At 31.5% G+C, this 20639-nt stretch overlaps 2 protein-coding genes and 1 long non-coding RNA gene across 14 annotated transcripts in view; 1 reads left to right on the plus strand and 2 right to left on the minus strand.

The window, feature by feature from the left end:
* Positions 1-20639, minus strand: part of LOC126748056 (uncharacterized) — a 1030708-nt gene that overhangs the window by 589008 nt on the left and 421061 nt on the right. The window lies entirely within an intron of this gene.
* The window catches only part of LOC126748063 (uncharacterized), a 173665-nt gene that overhangs the window by 15001 nt on the left and 138025 nt on the right, over positions 1-20639 (minus strand). The window lies entirely within an intron of this gene.
* On the plus strand, positions 18071-19010 carry LOC126748080 (uncharacterized). Its single transcript, XR_007664617.1, has 3 exons — positions 18071-18580; positions 18651-18784; positions 18841-19010. It is a non-coding gene; the product is annotated as an uncharacterized LOC126748080 (long non-coding RNA).

Genomic DNA, 20639 nt, shown 5'->3' on the forward strand with positions numbered 1-20639 from the left:
ATTTGACTCTAAAATGAACAGAAAACCTATTTATTTGCATTTATCGATTTTCGAACAAAATCGGGCCCAAAATGAAAATTTTTTCAAAACATGCTCCAAATTCAAAATTTCTTTTTTCTGGCTAAAGACCATTCAAAAAGTAATAAAAAAGCTTTATGACAAAATTTTTCAAAATCTATAATAATGCTACAATATTACGAAAGAAGATAAGCTCCCTTTAAAGACTATGTATTCAAACCGATGATTTTTTCAATTTTTTTTTAAAGGCAAATTTAAGAAATAATTTAACTAATTAAGATAAAAGGAATAGGGTAATACAAAATACTATCTATAAATATATACATATCATCTAATAGCAAATTTCAATCGAATAGGAAATGTTGATAGTCACGTGACTCTAGAACTTACTATTTTAAAATTTTGTAAGAAATCAACAATTGCATTCTAAATAAAGCCCAAATACTAAATTTGAACCCAATCAGACCAATAGCAAAAAAGTTACAATAGTCACGTGACCTGGAAGTCAAATGTCAAATATCTGTGAAAAATTCATAATTGCATCCTAAATAAACCCCAAATACAAAATTTCAATCAAATCGGACAAATAGGAAGAAAGTTAAGGTAGTCACGTGACCTTAAAACATAGTCATGTCAAATATCTGTTAAAATTTCTTAATCTTATCCGAAATAGGTACTAGGTACCAAATTTCAACCAAATCGCACCAATACCAAAAAAGTTATGATACTCGACTAACCTTAAAAATCAATAATTTCAAAAAATTTTTATTTATAACCCAAAAGCAATGTTTAAGAATTGTTAACATTTATTAATAATAAACTAAATAGTAAAAACTCACCCAATATCTAAATTTTTATTTTAAATTAAATAGATCATTACGACTGACCCGTGTATATATTCGAATAATTTTAATAAAATAATCGGGCAAATTTCATTTCGTCTCACCCCGGTATAAAACCACTGACTTTTCAAAAAAAACGGCATTTTTCGAAGACGTCAAAATGTTTGCCGAATTTTCCTGGCCGCAATACACAATTTCCCCAATTGATATGCACAGATTCGGAAAGCCCATTCATTTTCTGATTCGGTGCTTCCTTTCCCTGATCGTTTCCGGTTCATTTTCATTCATAATTTTACAAAAAACCCAACCAAGTCCCGGCCACCTGTTACGAGCAAAAAATTTGTAACCACAATGCGTCAAAGTATTGTTCCCACTAGCCATTTCATCAGAGTTTAGGTTGACACCTCCAATTACCTGCAAAAACGCAAAAAAAATGGACTTTTTTCATAAAATCGCATTTTTCGGGTACTTGTACTATCGCTGGAACTTTGAAATTTTAGTATGTGTTGTAAAACAAAATTTCGGATCCTTTAGATGTTGTTTGATCTCTTCATCATATACAGGGACGCGGCAAATGAATTAAACGCGAAAATTCGAATTGCTCAGAACCTATTAAAGTTGGAAGATTGTAATTTTACACAAATACTGGGGTTATTAAAGTATTTAATGCCTGAGAATATAAATGGCCCAGATGCCACTACGAAAAAGTTATTAAATAAAATGTGATTTTCGGGTCGGACCTTCATGGGTAAAGTTCATTATTGCTCGCCCTGTATGGTTCCCAAAAATTTCGGTTATATGGCATATGAAAAGGTAAAGGATGAAGTTATTTTTTGAAAAAAAAATTTTTCCCAAAATAAGTATCGTTTGGCGGGAAATCTCAAAAAACTGAAAATGCCAGAACTCGTAAAATAAATTTTTTACAAAAAAAAGCTCCAAGTATGTCAAATCTCTTATAAAACGAAGTCTTTTCGCCGAAACACTTTTTTTATAAAAATTTTTTTTTAGCCTCTGGAGAAGTTTGAATTTTTTTTTTAGTCACTTTTGTTCGCTTATAACAACTCACCCTGTACACCGATCGGGCCCAAAAAGTATACAGACATGAATTACTATAAAGTCTTTTATGCCTAAAAATTTCAATTTTTTTGACAGCGTTAAAATTGAGATCTCGTGCAAAAATGAATTTTGACCGGTTTTTTTTACGAATTTTTGACTTTGAGACAGTACCGCTCCGTTTGATGGTACCCGAAAAAAAATTCGTTTACGGATCCATCATTCCCAATGTATTGAGAGACCCTATGCCAAATTTCATCGTTTCGCTAGCCATACAGCCAAAGATATGAATTTTTATTTCCAAAAAAACACGATTTTTCGGGCCCGACGTGGCGTGCATAATATAGTCTGCGACTATATAACAAGTATAGTCGCTTCGCTCCTATACTTTTGGTCCGTGGGGACCAGTTTGGAACCTCTAAGTCCTGTCAGTGATGGGCCTTAGAGGATTTCTTAAAACAAAACAAAAATTATCAGGTGTACCAACGTTTATATGCCAAGGAAAGAGATGACCAGTGGTTGGGGTATCATGCTTCAAAGAACCATAATTTGTTATATAGTCGCGTTGTGTGTCGATATACTGTCTTATATTTCAAATATCTGTCAAAATATATTAATTGTATTCTAAATTAAGCCTGAGTACCAAATTCCAACAGAATCGGACCAATAGCAAAAAAGTTACGGTAGTCACGTGACCTTAGCTGAAACTCAAATGTCAGTTATCTGTCATAATTTATTAGTTGTATCCTAAATAAACCATAAATACCAAATTCAGAGAGAAGTTCCCATAAGGGTCTATTTATTGAAATAGAACAAACGGGATTTTACGTCGATTTGTTTTAATTTTTCTTTTTATTTTGAAAAGTAATAGTAATAAAATATCAAAAGAATTGACAGGAGGAGAATGAGAAATAAAAGAAACCATCAACGAATTGAATCGAAGCTATAGAAGTCGAGATATTAGTAAAAATGTGGGAAAAACAAAAGGAAACTGGTTTTTTCACACGGTATAATTTTTTTTTCTTAAAATGATGACCGACAAATTATAATGCAAGTCCTAAGTTGGCAATTTCCAGTAAAAAAAACCCAAGAAAAAAAAAATTTTTTTTGCTCCAAAATCGAAAGGGGTATAGCCATGAAAAATTGCGAAAAAATGGTTTTTATTTTTTTCTAAATAAACTATAACTCTGACAACTTTTTCTCTTAAACAAAAGTTCTAGGGAATGTTACGAGGTATTTGAATGTTAAAACTAATTGATTATAGCTATCACAGATTCGGAGAAAATTGTAAAAAACTATTAATCATAAATATCGAATTATCAAGAGCCCTATGGAAAAATTTCAACTTTTTATTTTTCTATCTTGTACTACTTCAGGATACCTTTCAAAAAGGTTATTATCGATTTGACTCTAAAATGAACAGAAAACCTATTTTTTTGCATTTTTCGATTTTCGAACAAAATCCGGCCCAAAATGAAAATTTTTTCAAAACATGCTCCAAATTCAAAATTTCTTTTTTCTGGCTAAAGACCATTCAAAAAGTAATGAAAAAGCTTAATGACAAAATTTTTTAAAATCTATAATAATGCTACAATATTATGAAAGAAGATAAGTTCCCTTTAAAGCCTATGTATTCGAACAGATGATTTTTTAATTTTTTTTTTGAATGGCAAATTTAACAAATAATTTAACTAATTAAGATAAAAGGAATAGGGTAATACAAAATATTATCTACAAATATATACATATCATCTAATAGCAAATTTTAATCAAATAGGAAATTTTGATAGTCACGTGACCCTAGAACTTAATATTTTAAAATTTTGTAAGAAATCAATAATTGCATCCTAAATAAACCCCAAATTCCAAATTTGAACCCAATCGGATTAATAGCAAAAAAGTTATGGAAGTCACGTGACTTTAAAATTCAATATGTCAAATTTCTGTCATAATTTATTACTTGCATCCTAAATAAAGCCCAAATACTAAATTTCAACCCAATCGGATCAATAGCAAAAGAATTATGAAAGTCACGTGACTTTAAAATATAATTTGTCAATTATCTATTAAAATTTATTAATTGTATCCTAAATAAAGCATAAATACCAAATTTGAACCCAATCAGACCAATAGCAAAAAAGTTACAATAGTCACGTGACCTGGAAGTCAAATGTCAAATATCTGTAAAAAATTAATAATTGCATCCTAAATAAACCCCAAATACAAAATTTCAATCAAATCGGACAAATAGGAAGAAAGTTAAGGTAGTCACGTGACCTTAAAACATAGTCATGTCAAATATCTGTAAAAATTTCTTAATCTTATCCGAAATAGGTACTAGGTACCAAATTTCAACCAAATCGCACCAATACCAAAAAAGTTATGATACTCGACTAACCTTAAAAATCGATAATTTCAAAAAATTTTTATTTATATCCCAAAAGCAATGTTTAAGAATTATTAACATATATTAATAATAAACTAAATAGTAAAAACTCACCTAATATCGAAATTTTTATTTTAAATTAAATAGATCATTACGACTGACCCGTGTATATATTCGAATAATTTTAATAAAATAATCGGGCAAATTTCATTTCGTCTCACCCCGGTATAAAACCACTGACATTTCAAAAAAACGGCATTTTTCGAAGACGTCAAAATGTTTGTCGAATTTTCCTGGCCGCAATACACAATTTCCCCTATTGATATGCACAGATTCGGAAAGCCCATTCATTTTCTGATTCGGTGCTTCCTTTCCCTGATCGTTTTCGGTTCATTTTCATTCATAATTTTACAAAAAACCCAACCAAGTCCCGGCCACCTGTCACGAGCAAAAAATCTTTAACCACAAAGCGTCAAAGTATTGTTCCCACTAGCCATTTCATCAGAGTTTAGGTTGACACCTCCAATTACCTGCAAAAACGCAAAAAAATGGACTTTTTTCATAAAATCGCATTTTTCGGGTACTTGTACTATCGCTGGAACCCTGAAATTTTAGTATGTGTTGTAAAACAAAATTTCGGATCCTTTAGATGTTGTTTGATCTTTTCACCATGTACAGGGACGCCGCAAATGAATTAAACGCGAAAATTCGAATTGCTCAGAACCTATTAAAGTTGGAAGATTTTAATTTTACACAAATACTGGGGTTATTAAAGTATTTAATGCCTGAGAATATAAATGGTCCAGGTGCCACTACGAAAAAGTTATTAAATAAAATGTGATTTTCGGGTCGGACCTTCATGGGTAAAGTTCATTATTGCTCGCCCTGTATGGTTCCCAAAAATTTCGGTTATATGGCAAAAGAAAGGTAAAAAATGAAGTTATTTTTTGAAAAAAAAAAATTTCCCAAAATAAGTATCGTTTGGCGGGAAATCCCAAAAAACTGAAAATGCCAGAACTCGTAAAATAAATTTTTTACAAAAAAAAGCTCCAAGTATGTCAAATCTCTTATAAAACGAAGTCTTTTCGCCGAAACACTTTTTTTATAAAAAATTTTTTTTAGCCTCTGGAGAAGTTTGAATTTTTTTTTTAGTCACTTTTGTTCGCTTATAACAACTCACCCTGTATACCGATCGGGCCCAAAAAGTATACAGACATGAATTACTATAAAGTCTTTTATGCCTAAAAATTTCAATTTTTTTGACAGCGTTAAAATTGAGATCTCGTGCAAAAATGAATTTTGACCCGTTTTTTTACGAATTTTTGACTTTGAGACAGTACAGCTTCGTTTGGTGGTACCGAAAAAAAAATTCGTTTACGGATCCATCATTCCCAATGTATTGAGAGACTCTATGCCAAATTTCATCGTTTCGCTAGCCATACAGCCAAAGATATGAATTTTTATTTCCAAAAAAACACGATTTTTCGGGCCCGACGTGGCGTGCATAATATAGTCTGCGACTATATAACAAGTATAGTCGCTTCGCTCCTATACTTTTGGTCCGTGGGGACCAGTTTGGAACCTTTAGGTCTTGTTTGTGAAGAGCCATATAGAATTTCTTAAAAAAATCAAAAAATATCAGGTGTACTTAAGTCTGGTCAGTCAGGGGGCCAAAGTTTATATGCCAAGGAAAAAGAGGACCAGTTGTTGGGGTATCATGCTTCAAAGAACCATAATGTGTTATATAGTCGCGTTGTATGTCAATATAATGTGTTATATGTCAAATATCAGTCAACGTATACTAATTGCTTCCTAAATAAACGCCAAATACCAAATTTCAACCCAATCAAAGCAATCGCAAAAGAGTTACGGTGTCACGTGATTTGGCCCTTAAATGTCAAATATTGGTCAAAATTTATTCATTTCATCCTAAATAAGCTCGAAATACCAAATTTTATACCAATCGGATCAATAGCAAAAAAGTCGACACCGTTTGTCGATTTAAGAAAAATCCATTTAAATATTTATTGTTAAGTACATAAAAAAGTTTCATTGGAATCCTTTGGGAGTATTAACAGTCATAGCCGTTTATATTTTTGTACATCTTACAGTTCAATAGTTTTTTACCAAAAAGCTTGTAGAGATTTGCAAGTATCTAAACTCGGTTTAGATATTTATTATCAATTATAGAAAAAAGTTGTATCCATATCCTTTGGGAATTTTGGGAGTTAGAGCCTTTTCATTTCTTTAAAATTTGACTTTTTAATTAATTTCACAATGAAACCTTAGTTTGTAGAGGTTTGAGACCACCATAAGTCGATTTAGGTATGCATAGTTAAAATATCTGGACAAAAAATTATTACCTTGGGGATTTTAGGAGATACGGACCTTACATCGATTAAATAACAGCGGGCGTGGACTATAAAAATGGGTAACTGACAACCAACATATGCTACGTTCTCGATTTTGGCTTCATACACATACACACCTATATGTATTTTATCAGTTTTGGTTTTTATAAATATATAGATTCAGCTTATAGTGTGGAAATATGTATGAAAAACAAAATGACTTTGCTAAATAAAACTGATAAAAATTTCATAACTTTATTCAAGTTTATATATATTTTGCCTGTGTGGCCTTTTGTGTACCTAGAATAATTACACAGTATGATTTGTTTTCATCCTGGTCAACAATTCAAGGGCTGTGGGACCCATTAGTTGTAAACCAGGAGGAATTGCATGTTTTAACTGCTGATTAGTATACCACACAACCAGGAATAAATAAGCTAATTGAAGTATGGTAGGATTCTGCAGAGATCATGAAATGTGTTTGATGGGGCTCAGACCATGTACTTAAGGACATCCATCAAGAAATCAATGAGATTCTACCATATTGATGAAATTGGGAAACCAGGAAGAACTGCCTTTACTGTTGATTAGACTACACAACCAGAAATAAGTTACATGAAGTATGTTAGGATTCCCCAGAGATCATGAAATGTGTTTGATGGAGTAGGTGCAATCATATGAGGAAGGAAATAAAAATTAGAAGTAAACAGGAATATAACAACTGAACTGTGACACAAACAGTAGACAATCAACTTTTTTGTTGTGGAACGGAGCAACATTTCAATGAAGTTTCACTTAATACTGGATTTTTTCACCAGAAGTTGGATGCATTTATAATTTATATACTTAATGTTATTTGAATGAAATATACATATGTAATTATATATACTTTATTTGTTTCAAATCTTGAATAGGCAAAAAGGCACGAGAATCTTTCAATTGGAGCTAAAAACCCTATTGTTGGGTAGAAAATAAAACTTATTTCATGTTTATATTCCATAACCTGTTTATTGTTTTATCAACTTTTGTCATACAGTTATTTACTTTTAATAATTAAAGAGAAAAATTATCTATAATAAAGGTTGAGTTTTATTCAAGATTCCATTCCTTAAGGCATAAACCAAATTTGCTCTATATTACTTTGCAGTCATTAGCATACAGTTATTATCCATATCTTTAATTTTCATAAAAATGTCTATAATAAATAGTTTACATTTCAAAACATACAATTAAAATTTACACTTTTTAGGCAAACAATCTTTACTCTCATATAAAGCAGATATTATTGAGACAGTTTTCTAAGAGCTACTGTTTATAAGTGGCGATCAGTTTAAGTTTGTACACTTAATCCAAAATATTTCATAGACAGTATTTATAATACATCTTTTATAATTAAGCAAAAGAATAAGGCAGTTCTTAAGTGTGTAAGAATATTCAGGTATAAATACTGTCTATGAAATATTTTGCATTAAGTGTACAAATTTAAACTGATCGCCACTTATAAACAGTAGCTCTTAGAAAACTGTCTCAATAATATCTGTTAAATCAATGTTTTTAATTTATTTAGAAAGTCTTTTAAGATATGTACTTAGGTCATTAAAAAGTTACAATGTCTTAAAGAACAGCAAACATATCTGGTTGTCAAATTGGTATGCTAGCTGAAAAAGAGGACAACAAAAATCCGAGGACTAACCCTTGAAGCACACTTACAATTATCTTTTAGTTTCTCATAATGCTCTCGATGAAATAAATATGTTAAATCATTTATAATATTTTTGTTACATTAGCTATTTTACAATTTATACTTACCCTTAGAATACTTACCCAATTCCCTTAAATATTCCAAGTTTATGTGTTTCGATGAGTTCACTCATCATTATCAGACTCTAACCCCACATAGCTGTAATGTTTACATGAAAACTCAGTAAGTTTATAGGTTTTTCTGCCCTTCTAACCCAACCCAACCCGCTATATTATTTCAATCTTTTAGGTAGGAAAAATAAACACAATTAAATAATTAAGTAAAATCATCTTTATTTCATGAACTTATGTTACACTTACATATCACTTTATGTGATAGAAAAGAGAGATTTAACAAAAACAGCTGTTCTTACACCTAATTTAAACATAAACATAATTTGTTAATGCCATATACACAAAGGTGCTCACATATGTCACAAAGAAAATCTTTACACTTCTTAATATTATTAATAATCAAAGGATTTAAAGCCTAAAAGTTTTATATTATAATTACATATATGAGAAATCATCATTTAGAAATTCTTGTATTGAGAAAAAACATTTTTTCAATATAAGTTTAATAAGTTTATAGTAAATTTACATTGCAGTAAAAAACTTGGTAGGTAACAGTTTAATGGTAGCAGGGAGAGCATTATAGAGTTTGGGACCATAGAAGGAAACCCTACACTTAACCTTGTGTATCCTATAAAAATTTGTATATATATGTTCTCTATTTCTCGTAAAATGAAAATTGTACAATTTTGTGTGTGGAGTAATCACTAATATGATGTTTAATATGTAATAAACTATATGATATATAAATGCTTCTCTGTAAGGAAACTATCTTTGGTATCTAAATAATATGGAATATAGAACAACAACAATAAGATAAAAAAAAGTCTCTCCAGTTTTGGACTGGCTTTTTCTGCTTCTTTTCACCACCATCTTCCACCTTATCATCAACTCAACACTTGAAACATCTAGCTGCCAGAATCTGCATTCCTCCCCTTCGATAGTGCCACAACTGGATGCTACCTACTGCTTCGATTATCCTCTTAGATGTTTTAAAGCCTGGCATCTCGCTGACCTGAGCATTCAGACTAAGTGGCCTGCTGCCAGTCATGAGCAAAACCATTAAGATACCCTTGCATGGACGTTAATTGTTAGACCATACAGATATCTATTTGTTATTCATATTTGACTAGGGACACATAACTGTAGTTGAATTTCCTTACTCTTTTGAGGTTACACACCTCTTGTGTGAAAACTGATTATATCCTTATATGCAAGGTGTAATATAACATTTACAGCGTTTAGTTAAGCGGAAATTTGCCAATCTTTCACATTTTGGGCCTTATTCTAACTAATAAGTTCAATATTTTCTCCTTTTTGGTCTTGTTATTTATTTACATAATACATGTAGAGGTTAGGTTGTCATTGAAGCTCCTCATATTACATTAAGGCCTACCTTTAACGCTTGCGTTTTCTTCACAATTCAAATAATAACAATTATGCACAGTCCACAGTTAGATTTTGTGTTAAAATAAATAAATAGTAATTAAACTTTCACTCCCGCACCCAAAATGCCATGTATGAGTCCTTCCGTCGCATGAAAACACGGTAAATTCTAAAACTTTACAACTTTGTCGAATGATCACAGCTAAAGGAAGGCGACTTGGTAAAAGATATGCACATAATCGGATTCTCCAGAGTCTCTAGAATTATTCCATACCGATTTCGGGAAATTCTGAGCTAATTTAAGTATTTTATCAATGAAAATAAGAAGCAAGACCGAGCCGATTCAATCACGTTGACGTCATGTCACTGATGTCATCAAAACTGCGGTAAAAGTCGGCATTAAAATCGCCCGTAAACGTCAAAATCGACCATTTTCGGACGATGTTTTAGGGTATAAAAAAAGGTTTTTACCTTATGATTTGTACATGGAAAAATAGTATAAAGCCTTAGGAACAGTTTAACGTCAATTTTGGACCGATTCCAATTGGTTTTAGTAGTTAAATTTCGATTATAAAAAGGGTCTTATTTTAAGCGGACACGGGCGAACAGCGCAGGTTTCATTGCCTGGGTGACGTGCTTGTTGGGTGCTAGACCACCCGGATTATTGTACCTTGAGAGCCGGTACCGGGGGGGTACCAATATTCAGCTGACCGATTTTTTGGACTTTTTATGGAAAATTGCATTTTCTTGAAAAATGGTGATATTTGAAACAAAACGGTATTTAGTGCATTATAGCCAGATAAATTCCGCGTGTTTGAAAGTAAAAATGGTCTTCGTACGTTACATAGGTATGCCAGTATTAAGCGTCAAAGTTAAAAAAAGGTGTAGAGCAAAAACTACTCTACGTAGATGACTGTAGACTGCATCAGAAAAAAGCCCTTAAAAAGTATTATAAATGTTAAAAGTTTGAAATTTCCAAGTGCCACCCTTAAAAAGTTATTAAATAAAATGTGATTTTTTTTTGTCAATTTTTCGGACCTTCATGGAGAAAATTTATTATTGCTCGCCCTGTATGGTTCACAAAAATTTTGTTTATATGGCATTTGAAAGACAAAAGATGAAGCTTTTTTTTGGTATTTTTTTTTTTTTTTTAATAAGTTTCGTTTGGCGGCAAATTCAAAAAAACTGAAAATGCCAGAACTCGTTAAAAAAATTTTTTTGAAAAAAAAGCTCTAAATATGTTGTTTCTCTCATAAAACTAAGTCTTTTCGCCGAAAAGCTTTTTTTATAAAAATTATCTTTTAGCCTCTGGAACATTTTGAATTTTTTTTTTACTGAACTTTGATCGCTTATAATAAATCACCCTGTATACGGATATGGCCCAAAAAGTATACAGCTCTTAAGCTCCCACCGACCCTTATGTCCTAAAAATTTCAAGTCATTTAAGGGCTTTAAAATTGAGTTCTAGCGAGAGAAAGGAATTTGACCGGCTTTTTTACCATTTTTTAACTTCAACTCGCAACCGCTTCCGTCGCGGGTGTCGGAAAAAAAAATTGTTTACATATCCATTATTCCCAATGTATTAAGAGGCCACATGCCAAATTTCATCGTTTCACTAGCCATACAGCCAAAGTTATGAATTTTTATATCCCAAAAAACACGATCGCGCGAGGTCTAGGTGACGCTCATAATATAGTCGCTGACGCTCCTATATAACAAGTATAGTCGCTTCGCTCCTATACTTTTGGTCCGTGGGGACCAGTTTAGAACCTTAAGGTCTTGTCTGTGAAGAGTCATAAAGGAATTCTTAAAAAAAACACAAATTATCCGATGTACTTAAGTCTGGTCAGACGGGGGTCCAACGTTTATATGCCAAGGAAAGAAAGGACCAGTTGTTGGGGTATCATGCTTCAAAGAACCATAATGTGTTATATAGTCGCGTTGTATGTCAATATAATATGTTATATGTCAAATATCAGTCAACGTATATTAATTGCATCCTAAATAAACTCCAAATACCAAATTTTAACCCAATCAAAGCAATAGCAAAAGAGTTACGGTGTCACGTGACTTGGCCCTTAAATGTCAAATATTGGTCAAAATGTATTTATTTCATCCTAAATAAGCTCGAAATACCAAATTTTATACCAATCGGATCAATAGCAAAAAAGTCGACACCGTTTGTCGATTTAAGAAAAATCCATTTAAATATTTATTGTTAAGTACATAAAAAAGTTTCATTGGAATCCTTTGGGAGTATTAACAGTCATAGCCGTTTATATTTTTGTACATCTTACAGTTCAATAATTTTTTACCAAAAAGCTTGTAGAGATTTGCAACTATCTAAACTCGGTTTAGATATTTATATTACCTTGGGGATTTTAGGAGATACGGACCTTACATCGATTAAATAACAGCGGGCGTGGACTATAAAAATGGGTAGCTGACAACCAACATGACAACCAACATATGCTACGTTCTCGATTTTGGCTTCATACACATACACATGCATAACTATATGTATTTTATCAGTTTTTGTTTTTATAAATATATAGATTCAGCTTATAGTGTGGAAATATGTATGAAAAACAGAATGACTTTGCTAAATAAAACTGATAAAATTTTCATAACTTTATTCAAGTTTATATATATCTTGCCTGTGTGGCCGTTTGTGTACATAGAATGATTACATCCTATGATTTGTTTTCATCCTGGTCAACAATTCAACGGCTGTGGGACCCATTAGTTGTAAACTAGGAGGAATTGCATGTTTTAACTGCTGATTAGTATACCACACAACCAGGAATAAATAAGCTAATTGAAGTATGTTAGGATTCCGCAGAGATCATGAAATGTGTTTGATGGGGCTCAGACCATGTACTTAAGGACATCCATCAAGAAATCATTGAGATTCTACCATATTGATGAAATTGGGAAACCAGGAAGAACTGCCTGTCTTTACTGTTGATTAGACTACACAACCAGGAATAAATAAGTTACATGAAGTATGTTAGGATTCCCCAGAGATCATGAAATGTGTTTGATGGAGTAGGTACAGTCATATGAGGAAGGAAATAAAAATTAGAAGTAAACAGGAATATAACAACTGAACTGTGACACAAACTGTAGACAATCAACTTTTTTGTTATGGAACGGAGCAATATTTCAATGAAGTTTCACTTAATACTGGATTTTTTCACCAGAAGTTGGATGCATTTATAATTTATATACTTAATGTTATTTGAATGAAATATACATATGTAATTATATATACTTTATTTGTTTCAAATCTTGAATAGGCAAAAAGGCACGAGAATCTTTCAATTGGAGCTAAAAACCCTATTGTTGGGTAGAAAATAAAACTTATTTCATGTTTATATTCCATAACCTGTTTATTGTTTTATCAACTTTTGTCATACAGTTATTTACTTTTAATAATTAAAGAGAAAAATGATCTATAATAAAGGTTGAGTTTTATTCAAGATTCCATTCCTTAAGGCATAAACCAAATTTGCTTTATATTACTTTGCAGTCATTAGCATACAGTTATTATCCATTTTATACATATCTTTAATTTTCATCAAAATGTCTATAATAAATAGTTTACATTTCAAAACATACAATTAAAATTTACACTTTTTAGGCAAACAATCTTTACTCTCATATAAAGCAGATATTATTGGGACAGTTTTCTAAGAGCTACTGTTTATAAGTGGCAATCAGTTTAAATTTGTACACTTAATCCAAAATGTTTCATAGACAGTCCTATTTATACCTGAATATTCTTACATACTTAACTTAAGAAATGGTTTATTCTTTTGCTTAATTATAATACATCTTGTTAAATCAATGTTTTTAATTTATTTAGAAAGTCTTTTAAGATATTTACTTAGGTCATTAAAAAGTTACAATGTCTTGCAGAACAGCAAACATATCTGGTTGTCAAATTGGTATGCTAGCTGAAAAAGAGGACAACAAAAATCCGAGGACTAACCCTTGAAGCACACTTACAATTATCTTTTAGTTTCTCATAATGCTCTCGGTCAAATAAATATGTCAAATAATTTATAATATTTTTGTTACATTAGCTATTTTACAATTTTATTTTCCTGTAGAAAAAGAACATGAATACTTACCCAATTCTCTTAAATATTCCTAGTTGATGTGTTTCGATGAGATCACTCATCATTATCAGACTCTAACCCCACATAGCTGTAATGTTTACATGAAAAACTAGTAAGTTTATAGGTTTTCCTGTCCTTCTAACCCAACCCAACCTGCTATATTATTTCAATCTATTAGGTAGAAAAAATAAATAATGAACACAGTTAAATAATTAAGTAAAATCATCTTTATTTCATGAACTTATGTTACACTTACACATCACTTTATGTGATAGAAAAGAGAGATTTAACAAAAACAGCTGTTCTTACACCTAATTTAAATATAAACATAATTTGTTAATGCCATATACACAAAGGTGCTCACATATGTCGCAGAGAAAATCTTTACACTTCTTAATATTATTATTAATCAAAGGATTTAAAGCCGAAAAGTTTTATATTATAATTACATATATGAGAAATCATCATTTAGAAATTCTTGTATTGAGAAAAAACATTTTTTCAATAGATATTGTTTTATAGTAAATTTATATTGCAGTAAAAAACTTGGTAGGTAACAGTTTAATGGTAGCAGGGAGAGCATTATAGAGTTTGGGAGCAAAGAAGGAAACCCAACACTTAACCTTGTGTATCCTATAAAAATTTGAATATATATGTTCTCTATTTCTCGTAAAATGAAAATTGTACAATTTTGTGTGTGGAGTAATCACTAATATGATGTTTAATATGTACTAAACTATATGATATATAAATACTTCTCTGTAAGGAAACTATCTTTGGTATCTAAATAATATAGAATATAGAACAACAACAATAAGATAAAAAAAAGTCTCTCTCCAGTTTTGGACTGGCTTTTTCTGCTTCTTTTCACCACCATCTTCCACTTTATCATCAACTCAACACTTGAAACATCTAGCTGCCAGAATCTGCATTCCTCCCCTTCGATAGTGCCACAACTGGATGCTATCTACTGCTTCGATTATCCTCTTAGATGTTTTAAAGCCTGGCATCTCGCTGACCTGAGCATTCAGACTAAGTGGCCTGCTGCCAGTCATGAGCAAAACCATTAAGATACCCTTGCATGGACGTTAATTGTTAGACCATACAGATATCTATTTGTTATTCATATTTGACTAGGGACACATAACTGTAGTTGAATTTCCTTACTCTTTTAAGGTTACACACCTCTTGGGTGAAAACTGATTATATGCTTATATGCAAGGTGTAACATTTACAGCGTTTAGTTAAGCGGAAATTTGCCAATCTTTCACATTTTGGGCCTTATTCTAACTAATAAGTTCAATATTTTCTCCTTTTTAGTCTTGTTATTTATTTACATAATACATGTAGAGGTTAGGTTGTCATTGAAGCTCATATTACATTAAGGCCTACCTTTAACGCTTGCGTTTTCTTCACAATTCAAATAATAACAATGATCCACAGTCCACAGTTAGATTTTGTGTTAAATAAATAGTAATTAAACTTTCACTCCCGCACCCAAAATGCCATGTATGAGTCCTTCCGTCGCATGAAAACACGGTAAATTCTAAAACTTTACAACTTTGTCGACTGATCACAGCTAAAGGAAGGCGACTTGGTAAAAGATATGCACATAATCGGATTCTTCAGAGTCTCTAGAATTATTCCATACCGATTTCGGGAAATTCTGAGCTAAATTAAGTATTTTATCAACGAAAATAAGAAGCAAGACCGAGACGATTCATTCACGTTGACGTCACGTCACTGATGTCATCAAAACTGCGGTAAAAGTCTGCATTAAAATCGCCCGTAAACGTCAAAATCGACCATTTTCAGACGATGTTTTAGGGTATAAAAAAAGGTTTTTACCTTATGATTTGTACATGGAAAAATAGTATAAAGCCTTAGGAACAGTTTAACATCAATTCTAGACCGATTCCAGATGGTTTTAGTAGTCAAATTTCGATTATAAAAAGGGTCTTATTTTAAGCGGACACGGGCGAACAGCGCAGGTTTCATTGTCTGGGTGACGTGCTTGTTGGGTGCTAGACCACCCGAATTATTGTACCTTGAGAGCCGGTACCGGGGGGGTACCAATATTCAGCTGACCGATTTTTTGGACTTTTTATGGAAAATTGCATTTTCTTGAAAAATGGTGATATTTGAAACAAAACGGTATTTAGTGCATTATAGCCAGATAAATTCCGCGTGTCTGAAGGCAAAAATGGTCTTTCTACGTTGCATAGGTATTCCAGTATTAAGCGTCAAAGTTAAAAAAAGGTGTAGAGCAAAAACTATTCTACGTAGATGACTGTAGAGTATATCAAAAAAAAGCTCTTAAAAAGTATTATAAATGTTGAAAGTTTCAAATCTCCAAGTGCTACCCTTAAAAAGTTATTAAATAAAATGTGATTTTTTTTTGTCAATTTTTTGGACCTTCATGGGAAAAATTTTTTATTGCTCGCCCTGTATGGTTCACAAAAATTTCGATTATATGGCGTTTGAAAGACAAAAGATGAAGCTTTTTTTTGAAAAAAATTTTTTTTTCGAAATAAGTTTTGTTTGGCGGCAAATTCAAAAAAACTGAAAATGCCAGAACTCGTTAAAAAAATTTTTTTGAAAAAAAACCTTTAAATATGTTATTTCTCTCATAAAACTAAGTCTTTTCGCCGAAAAACTTTTTTCATAAAAATTTTCTTTTAGCCTCTGGATCATTTTGAATTTTTTTTTTACTCAACTTTGATCGCTTATAATAAATCACCCTGTATACGGATCTGGCTCAAAAAGTATACAGATATGAATCACCAAAGACCCCTTATGTCCTGAAAATTTCAGGTCGATTAAAGGCTTTAAATTTGAGTTATCGCGTCTGACTCGATTTTGATCCGATTTTTTACCATTTTTTGACTTCAACTCGCAACTGTTTCCGTCGCGGGTGTCGGAAAAAAAAATTGTTTACGGATCCATCATTCCCAATGTATTGAGAGGCCACATGCCAAATTTCATCGTTTCACTAGCCATACAGCCAAAGTTATGAATTTTTTTATCCCAAAAAACGCGGTCGCGCGAGGTCTAGGTGACGTGCATAATATAGTCGCTGACGCTCCTATATAACAAGTAGACGCTTCGCGTCTACTTTAGTCCGTGGGGACCAGTAGAAATTTTAAAATTTTTTGTCAGTACTACAAAAAAAAATCTCCAAAATTATCCAAGGAGTGCCCTAAACACGCAGTGGGGAAGAGACCTGCCGTATCCTCATAAGGCTCTGAGTTCAAACCTTAGCCTCGGCATGGTGCTCTACCCAACTTTTTCTTTTTTTAGTACTTGGAAAACATTAACATCTATAATAAATCCAAAAATCTCATCCATTATTCTCTAAGAGACCAACATACAAAATTGACGAAACACAAAGTCACGGTCTCACAACATGTAATTAAACGGGCTACACGTGTTTCGCTCTAGTTAGAGCATCATCAGGCCTTTAGAAGCCATCCACACACTTATGCTGTAACTGATGATGCTCTAACTAGAGCGAAACACGTGTAGCCCGTTTAATTACATGTTGTGAGACCGTGACTTTGTGTTTTTCTTTGTTTTTCGTCAATCTATAGTAAATACAGAGAGAAAAGGAAAGGTCTTATTATATATTATAATCAAAAATAAATTTCATTGAAATATTACTAACTTATTTCTGGGTATCATGCTTCAGAGAACCATGATGTGTTACAATACGCTCCGCTCTTTAATTTTAGTTTAGTAGAAAATATTCTCAAAACCTACATATATCAAAATTATGTCAGGGTTCTAAAATGAATCGGTAATAAAATCGTAAACCAGATCAACATTGGAAATAATTTAAAAAATTTGCTTTGGTCCGATTGAAAAAAGTACTATACTACCAAATAGTTACATCTATTCTGTAGCAATAAAAGTTATAGAATTCTGTCTATTATTAATTTTAATATTATAAAGTGTATCGTTTAACTCTTAGCCATTATTTATAATTTAATTGTTAATTATTCCTAAAAAAACGAATTAACAACTTTGGTATTGTTTGGAAGGTAAACAGCTTAATTCCTTTATGTAAAGCCACCTTAACATGTTTTTGCTTAATTCTGACTCACGTTGGTTGCTATCGGGCTTAAGCCATAAAAATCGAAGAAAAAAAGAAGAAGACGAAGAGACTTTCACTTGTCATTTCAATGTCACTTTCCGGCCCACAAGCATAAACGCCACCGGCAACGGAAGTTCCCAAAATCCAAACAAATGTTGGAAGATATTTTTAAGTCTCCGCATCTTTCTTACTTTCCTATATGAAAATAAAATGTAAGTATCACAATTACACACATACAAGTTTTTTTTTTTAATTCAGTTTCATAATTACCAATTTTTAGTGAATAATCCTGAAATTTATGAAAATACATACATTTTAAGGTTATGTCATAATGTTTTGATTGTTATATTTGATTTTGTTTTTGTTATTTTAGTGGACTACACCAACAAAGGTTATGTGTTTTGCACCAGATTGAAAGCATCATAGCGAAAAACGGACCTGTCATATCTTTAAATTTTCAAAAGAGCCCCTGGAAAAAGAAAAATGAATATCTTTGCCAAGGAATAGGTACTAAGGTATTTTTACTAAATCTTTCATTTTTTTTAATACCTAAATGAGGTAATTTATAAATTTTGTTCCTTGTAGGCAAATGGATAAAAAACCTTCAGTCCATGCATTGGTATGTAATTGTTGACAAAAATACAATGAATGGCCTCACTACTTTTCCACATGCAAAGAGGTTAACCAAGGAGAAATTAAAGAAATTGTCAAAAACCTAGGTAAGTATATACTTCCAACTTATTTTTATTTATTTCAAAGCTTGATTTTTTTCAAGGTAAATACAGAATTGCTTAGTACAAACATATCTATACCCAGTACAAGTTCGTCCACTTCTTTGAAGCATGGTACTTCAAACAGAAACACTGTCAACAATTTTGTAGAAGGTGAGCCGGTGTCAAATTCCAGTAAGGGACATGATTTCAATTTTGCACCAACAGCAGAGCTAAAATTTATTTTGCCGCAAAAAACTGGAGGATGTGAAAGAAAAAAGTGCAGAAGTTAAATTAAGTTTTTCATATGAGCACATAAAAAATAATCATGACAAAGTTCAGTTGTATACAGGTTTGACATGTAATAAATATTTTTGTAATCTTATTAAGTTAATTAGTTTTATATATTATTTAAATAATAATTGTATACTTCACATAGAATATGCAGAAATTATATGTACATATATAAATTTTTTTATTAAGATAAGGACAACATGTATTAAAGCATAACACATAATATAAACACACACGTAATATCTTCATTAAAAATTGTGATTGTATGTTATGTAGCATTAGAGCCTAAAAACATTAAGGAGAATAAAGGTCGTTATTGGCAAATGACAATATTATTTTCTCTATTTCCTACATTTTTGGTGAAGGGAATAGGCTCTGTCCTAAAAAGCCAGGTTAAACCAAGAGCAAAAAAGTTTAGGTCTCATGAGTGTAAGTAAAGTAAACCTTTCTATTAAAAAGGCCATCCAAGATAAAAAAAAATATACTAAAAATATTAATGTTAATTCTTTAGCGACATCTAGGGTGGATATGCTGAATCAACTCATCAATTAATTCACTGTCGTACTGATGAAAGTTATGGCGTATTCACCAAAGTATGCAGATAATCGCTGATTTCAAAATAATTTTATTTGCGTTTTCAAATTATGCTTAAAATTCAAAACTTCTTTTTTTACCTTAAAGGCCATGCAAAACTTAGTAGAAAAGTTTATTAAGTAAATTTTCCACGATTTATACGTGCCACAAGATAAAGGGAAAAGAGGGTCCCATTTATTAGGGTATTGGGATAAGACAACTAGGTTTTTATGTCGATTTTTTTTATTTTCCATTTTTATTTTGAAAAGCAATTGTAATAAAATATAAAAAGAATTAACAGGAAAAGAATCGGTAATAAAAGAAACTATTAACGAATTGAATCGAAGCTATAGAAGCCGAGATATTAGTAAAAATGTGGGAAAAACAAAAGAAAACTGGTTTTTTCCCACGGTACAATTTTTTTTTTTTTAAATGATTATTGACAAATTTTAAAGTAAGCCCTAAACTAACAATTTCCAGTAAAAAAACTCAATAAAAAAAAAATTTTTTTTTTGGTCGAAAATCGAAAGGGGTATACCCACGAAAAATTTCGAAAAAATGATTTTTATTTTTTTCTGAATTAACTGTGAGTCTGAGAACTTTTTGTTTCAAACAAAAGTTCTCGGGAATATTACGAGGTATCCGTGTGTCAAAACGAATCGGTTCTAGCTATTATAGAATCGGAGAAAATTGCAAAAAACTGTAAAACATAAATATCGAATTATCAAGAGCCCTATGGAAAAATATCAATTTTTTATTTTTCTATCCTGCACTACTTCAGAGTACCTTTAAAAAAGGTTATTACCAATTTGACTCTAAAATGAACAGAAACCCTATTTCTTTGCAATTTTCGATTTTCGAACAAAATCCGGGGTCAAAATGACCATTTTTTCAAAATATGCTCTGAATTTAAAATTTCTTTTTTCTGGTTAAAGACCATTCAAAAACTAGTAAAAAAGCTTTATGACAAATTTTTCCACGATCCATACGAGTGCCA

This window comes from Anthonomus grandis, chromosome 21 (genome assembly GCF_022605725.1).
Source record: "Anthonomus grandis grandis chromosome 21, icAntGran1.3, whole genome shotgun sequence".
In the NCBI taxonomy this organism is placed as follows: domain Eukaryota; kingdom Metazoa; phylum Arthropoda; class Insecta; order Coleoptera; family Curculionidae; genus Anthonomus; species Anthonomus grandis.